General features: G+C 41.9%; 1 protein-coding gene across 4 annotated transcripts in view; it reads right to left on the reverse strand.

The window, feature by feature from the left end:
- LOC100410419 (zinc finger and SCAN domain-containing protein 5C) overlaps positions 1–7,083 on the reverse strand; it is a 28,654-nt gene extending 21,571 nt beyond the window's left edge. For 2 of the 4 annotated variants that reach the window (XM_017970475.4, XM_054253266.2), the window contains exon 1: positions 5,218–7,083. The gene's annotated coding sequence lies outside the window, so the exon portion shown is untranslated. Of the gene's footprint in view, positions 1–1,217; positions 1,728–5,217 lie in introns of those variants that run through there. The other 2 variants (XR_013533067.1, XM_054253267.2) reach the window with 2 other exon arrangements.
- Between the last annotated feature and the right edge of the window lie 34 nt (positions 7,084–7,117).

Raw genomic sequence — 7,117 nt, forward strand, 5'->3', positions numbered from 1 at the left:
TGCCTCAAGGTCACACGGCTAGCAAATGTTGCTGAATTAAAGAATGAATAATCGGCCGGGTGCGGTGGTTCAAGCCCGTAGTCCCAGCACTTTGGGAGGCCGAGGCGGGTGGATCACGAGGTCGGCAGATCGAGACCATCCTGGTCAATATGGTGAAACCCCGTCTCTACTAAAAACTACAAAAAATTAGCTGGGCACGGTGGCGTGTGCCTGTAATCCCAGCTACTCAGGAGGCTGAGGCAGGAGAATTGCCTGAACCCAGGGGGCAGAGGTTGCGGTGAGCCGAGATCGCACCATTGCACTCTAGCCTGGGTAACAAGAGCGAAACTCCGTCTCAAAAAAAAAAAAAAAAAAAAAGAATGAATAATCACATTTCTTATAAGCAGAACTTTATTTCATTTCATTCACTTCAGAATCTGTTTTAGTGCCTAACTCAGTATACAACTGGGACTCAAATATTTGTTAAATCACTATCTCATAAAAAAGGCAGCTTAGTTTTTCAAGAATGAAGTCTTAGAAACCCTGATTATGGATTATTTTTTTTTTTTTTTGAGACAAGTCTCACTCTGTCACCCATGCTAGAGTGCAGTGGCGAGATCTCCGTTCACTGCAACCTCCACTTCCCAGACTTACATGATCCTCCCAACTCAGCCACCTCAGCCTCCTGAGTAGCTGGGACTACAGGTGTGCACCACCACATCCAGCTAGTTCTTTGTATTTTTGGTAGAGACAAGGTTTCACCGTGTTGCCCAGGTTGGTCTCCAGCTCCTGAGCTCAAACAGTCCTCCTGCCTTGGCCTCCCAAAGTGCTGGGATTATAGGCATGAGCCACTGTTCCTGACCTGATTGTGGATAATTTAAATTGACTTCCAAAACATAATGCTTTTCCTTTACTGAGAAGAAATAAGTGTTAAAGTAAACATATATGTGAGGAGATTAAAAATAAACTTTAGAGGATTTTTACCTTTCTCTACACATCTTCCCCCGCAGTGGCTTGACAAGAGTTAAAGTGTGTTGATAGTCTGGTTATATACTAAATTTCATTGTTCCTGATTCTGTTAAATAAAAATTACAGGAGGCCACTGTTTTAGACTAATCTCCTGCAATAGGTCCCAACAAACTAGGCTGAAAATCAAAACAGTCACCCATACAGAAGTTTCATGTCACCAAACTAAGTTGTTAACTGAGAAATCAAGAGAGAGGGGTTAACAGCCAATCTCCCAAACAGGCCAGTTTTAATCTGCATAATAATAAAGTCCTCCCTGGTTTAGTTGTGGTGTTTTTCATATTTATTTATTTATTAATTAAAAGATGCGTTTCTTTACCTTCCCCAGACTGACCTTGAGCTCCTGGACTTGAGGAATCCTCCTGCCTCAGCCTCCCAAATAGCTGGGACTACAGTGTGTGCATTCTACTACACCCAAGAAAGTTCCCTCTGTTGTAATCCTTAACCCCAAATAACTTGATGTCAACCAATCAGTTGTTTTTCTATTCTCTCTGTCCCTGCTTTACAAGGAAAGTGACTTTGAAATAACCAGTTCTTTGTTTCTGCTTCAGTCCTTCTCTGCCTGTAAAGCCAACCTCTTCTGCTCAGGTCACTGGAACATTTAAATTGTATTTTATGGAACGAATAGTAAGTGTTGCCTGATTCTAGAATTGCAATAAAGCCAGTCGAGGTCTTTAAAGGAAATCTGCCGTAACTCTGTCCTTTGACAATTCAAAACAGTTCTGGAAAAGAGTAAAATGATATGTTGTTTTAATGATGTATTTTTCTCCCAACTAAAAATAAATAAATAAATAAATGTGAGAACTAAATCTGACCTTTTTTTTCTCTTGCCAAAATTCCTATCTATGTAAGGGGCCTGGGGAGTCATGCCCTGAAAGCCATAAAGTCTCATTAAAGGGTTTTTTTTTTTTTTTTTGAGACAGGGTTTCACCATGTTGGTCAGGCTGGTCTTGAACTCCTGACCTCAGGTGATCCGCCCACCTTGGCCTCCAAAGTGCTTGGATTACAGCTGTGAGCCACCATGCCCGGCCTAAAGGAGTTTTATTTAACACCAGATAACATGGACTGCTTTCCAGCCTGACTGGCATAACATCACAACAGATAGAGGAAAATAAAAATATTTTAATCCCAAACATGTTTCTTTGTTATATCTAGAAACAGCCCGGCAAAGCTGTCTCTTATGGGAGAAAATCTACGTTCTCTAGAGAATCCCCTTCCCCTTCCAGACCTTCCTAATCCAGGAGAAAATCAATGGAAATCTGATGAGAAACACTTGTAGTCTGTTCTCTCTGAAGCCTGCTGCCTGGAGGCTTCGTCTGCATAATGGGAAACTTGGAGTCCACAACCTCTTATCTCAACCCAGACATTCATTCGACTAATGCTCTTTAGACAATACTTTAACTCTCTCAACTAACTGCCAATTTGAAAATGCTTGAATCGGCTCTGTGGTGGTTCAAGCTTGGAATCCCAGAACTTTGGGAGGCTGGAGCAACCATGCCCAAGAGTTTGAGACCCACCTGGCCAACATGGTGAAACCCTGTGGCTACTAAAAAATTATGAAAATTAGCTGGGCATGGTGGCATATGCCTGTAATCCCAGCTACTCAGGAGGCTGAGGCAGGAAAATTGAAAAGCACTTGAGCCTGGGAGGTGGAGGCTGCAGTGAGGCTGTCATTGTGCCACTGCACTCCACCCTGGGCGACAGAATGAGACTCTGTCTCAAAAAAAAAGGGAAGAGAAAGAGACAAAGAAAAGAAAATCCTTGAATCCATTTATTACTATTTAGAATTCCTAAATAGAAATTATTTACCTATACACGGATGTTTTCTTTATATATCTCATTTATTTTCTTGGGGAATTTTATAAATTTTTGATTTTTTACAACTACAATTCATTGTAAAAAACGATATTAGTTATTAAGAAAAAAAATGGCCAGGTGAGGTGGCTCAAGCCTGTAATCCCAGCACTTTGGGAAACCAAGGCGGTTGGATAACCTGAGGTTAGGAATTTGATACCAGCCTGGCCAACATGGCAAAACGCTGTCACTACTAAAAATACAAAAATTAGCTGGGCATGGTGGCACGTGCCTATAATCCCAGCTACTCAGGAGACTGAGGCAGAAGAATCACTTGAAGCTGGGAGGCAGAGGTTGCAGTGAGCTGAGATTATGCCATTGCACTACAGCCTGGGCAACAAGAGCGGGACACTGTCTCAAAAAAAAAAAATTTGAATTAAGTAAGGTCTGACAAATGAATATTGAAAAGCAAGAATGTCCACATTGGCTATGCACAGTGCCTTATTCCTGTCATCCAGCACTTTGGAAGACTGAGGCAGGTGGATTGCTTGAGCTCTGGCATTTGTGATCAGTCTGGAAAACGTGATGAAACCCTGTCTCTAAAAAAACACAAAAATTAGCTGGGCATGGTGGTGCACACCTGTAGTCCCAGCTACTCAGAAGGGTGAGGTGGGAGGATTGCTTGAAACCAGGAGGTGGAGGCTGCAGTGAGCTAAGATCACACCACTGCACTCCAGCCTGAGTGACAGGGTGAGACCTTGTCACAAAAGAAAAAAAAAAAATCCATACTTTTTGTTCAGACAACTGCAACTAGTTACATACCCACCTATTAATTACTTGCAATTATATTTATAGTATTGTAGATTAAATTGTCACTGGCAATCTCAGAGGTAGTAAGATAGTCTTAATAAGGATAAGTATATAATTAAATGAGAGCTCTTAAAGAGTCCTGGTAACATTTTAATTGGTTTAACCTTCTGCCTAGGAGCTGGCAATTGGTATTCATTAAAAGCTATAAAAACATAATATTGTTGGACATAGAAATAGCCCCAAAAAGGTTATGAATGATGTTAATTGAATTCTTTTTGTTTTCCATTTTTTGGGTAGCAGCTTTATTATTATATAACTCAAACACTATAGAAGTAATCCATTTAAAGTATACAATTCAATGGTTTTTAGTACAGGTTGCATGTCCCTAATACAAAAATATGAAATGCTTCAAAATCCAAAACTTTTTGAGTGCCAACGTGACACTCAAAGGAAATGCTCATTTTGGATTTTCATACTAGGGATGATCAATTAGTAAGTATATAAGTAATGAAAACATTTCCAAATCTGAAAAAATCTAAAATTCAAAATATTTGTAGTCTCAAATATTTTAGATAACACTCAACCTGAATATTTAGTGTTGTGCAACCATCAACAGAATCAATCTCAGAACATTTTTCTCATCTCAAAAATAAGCCTTCAAAAAATTAGTTGGGCATGGTGGCAGGCTCCTGTGGTTCCAGCTATGCAAGAGGCTGAGGAAGGAGGATTGCTTGATCCTGGAGGTCAAGGCTACAGTGAGCCATCTTCATGCCATTGCACTCCAGCCTGCAGCCTGGGTGACAGAGCAAGACCCTCTCTCCAGGAAAAAAAAGGAAAAGGAAAAGAAAAAAAGAAACTCCAATATCATTTAACTATCATTCCCTAATCCCATGCCTGCCCCTACCCCTAAGCAACCACTTACTTTCTGTCTCTATATATTTGCTTATTCTGGACATTCATATAAATGGAATTATAAAATATGTGGTATTTTGTGACTGGCTTCTTTCATTTAGCATAATGCCTTCAAAGGTTATGTATTTATAGCACATATTAGTACTTCCTTTTTATGGCCTAGTAAGATTCCATTGCATAGGGTGGGCGTGGTAGCTCATGTCTGTAATCCTAGCACTTTGGAGAGGCTGAGGAGGGAGGATTGCTAGAGACCAGGAGTTTGAGACCAGCCTGGACAACATAGTAAGTCTCACAGCACTCCAAATTGGGCCACAGAGCCAGACCCCGTCTTTAAAAGAAAAAAAAATTTCACTGTATATAGATTTATCACATTTGATTTGTGCATTCACCAGCTGATGAACATTTAGGTTATTTCATCTTTGGCTACTATGAATAATACATTTGTAAAGAAGCTTTTGCATGGACAAATATTTTCATTTCTCTTGGATATATATCTAGGATGGAATTTGCATTACTCTTATTGGAGTGAAAATCACAAGCAATTTCATAATGAAATTATGCTACACTCTCAATGGTGTTATGCAGAAATGCTACACTCTCAAGAGTAACATGCAGAAAAATGGTGACTTTGTTGAATGAAGACCATATAATAGGCTACATGAAGTGAAAACAAGAAAAAAAAAGGATACAACCCACTTGAAATCCTCCTGGGGCTTCCAATGGGACTTTCCATTCCCTCTTCTGTTCTATGGCATCTGTCCTCTGCTTTCACATCCTGCCTCAGTTGTCTGAGGGCCAGACATACTAGCTTTCAGAGATTTTTAGAATGTCTCAGCTTCGGAGCCTTTTCACATTGCTTCCTCCGCCTATATCATTCTTTGCCCAGTGGTTTCAAGTCTCATCTTAAATGTCACTTCTTCAGAAAAACGTTCTCTGATACCAGGCAAAAGGCAAGTGTTTCCAGAGCAGCCGGCGATTTTCCATCTTAATGGTTTTGATGCTAGAATCGTTTACTTGGTCAAATATTGAGAGCCTTTTATATGCAGGGATACAGGGTGAAACAAAACATGCAAGACCCCTGCCATCTGCAACCTTATATTCTAGGGAGAGGGATACATGTACAAGTGAATAATAAATGTACTTGGTAACTTTAGATAGTGATAATTAGCTCAATGGTTATCCTCTGTTTGGACTGCAAACTCCATGAAGACAGGAGCTATGTCTGCCTTGGCTACTTCCAGTTTGCTAAAAGTCTGGCCACTAAATAAGCTCAATACATATTTTTTCACTGACAGTTAAAATAGGTATATAAAAGAAATGGGGAAAAAACGGGACTTCTATAAATGGTTGAGATCTAGCCCTTCTATTCTTTTATATTTTAATTATTTAAAAATATGTAATACCACATATTTTTAGATAATTAACAATTAAAATAGCAAAAAGTTACCACTTGTACTAATAGAACCCCAAATAAAATCCATTTACGTCACCACACACTCATTAAGCACCTGTTAATAAAACCTATTCTGAAATACTCTGACATGTTGGTTAAGTGGATAAAATACCCTCGGCGAGGCTGGGCGTGCCGTGGCTCATGCCTGCAATCCCAGCACTTCGAGAGACTGAGGTGGGTGGATCACGAGGTCAGGAATTCAAGAGCAGCCTGGCCAAGATGGTTGAAACCTCGTCTATACTAAAAATACAAAAATTAGCCGGGAATGGGGGCAGACGCCGGTAATCCCAGCTACTTGGGAGGCTGAGGCCGAGAACTGCTTGAACCTGGGAGTAGAAGGTCGCAGAGATCCGAGATCGCGCCACCCCACTCCAGCCTGAACAACAGTCTCAAGGGGGAAAAAAAAAATCCCTTTGGCGCATTGCCAAGCAGGTTCCTCGCCGTCAGCAGCATAATTTATGGTTTTCGCTGAGGCTTAAGTATCCGTGATGTGAGATTCTCCCTAATTTCCCGATTTCTAAAACCCTTCAGAATCTCCCTCCACCCACACGATGTGGCAGCGAGAAAAACCGTATTCTGTTTACACGTCAACGGTAAGAAGAGAACACATATTTTGCTAGGTCAACAAATCATGCAAGATCTCCACCCGAGAGATCAGTAGCCCCTTCCCAGTGAACCCTTCTAAGAGCCTGGAGATGAGTAGTAGGGCTGGACAGAACCAAGCAAGGCTGGACCAGAGGAGCCGACCGTGAGAACCCTTCCCCCAAGCGCAGCGCTCGGCCGGTTCTTTCTTCCCCGGGCGCCTGCGCAGCGCACTCTCCGGCCACCGCACGCCTCCTCAGCAGAGCCTGGAGACGTTGACGTCACCGCGCAGACTGCAAGCAACCCTTCGTTCCTTCAAGGAAAATGAGTCCACGCACCTTCGGCTTTTCTTAGCCCCCAGAAAATGTCCTCCCTCCTTCCATCCCAGTGCCAACGACTTCCCCAGCCCGTCTCCTTTTGGCGGGACTTCTCCGTACTTTCGTTGGACCCCGAAGGCGGCGGAGAGGAAGAGAAAGGGTGAAAGACCAATTCGCGTTGTTTACAAGGAGTAGGCGAGTCTAGGAATCGATCCGCGAGGGCGGAGCCGAGGAAGCCGGCACT

Source organism: Callithrix jacchus, chromosome 3 (assembly GCF_049354715.1).
Source record: "Callithrix jacchus isolate 240 chromosome 3, calJac240_pri, whole genome shotgun sequence".
NCBI lineage: Eukaryota > Metazoa > Chordata > Mammalia > Primates > Cebidae > Callithrix > Callithrix jacchus.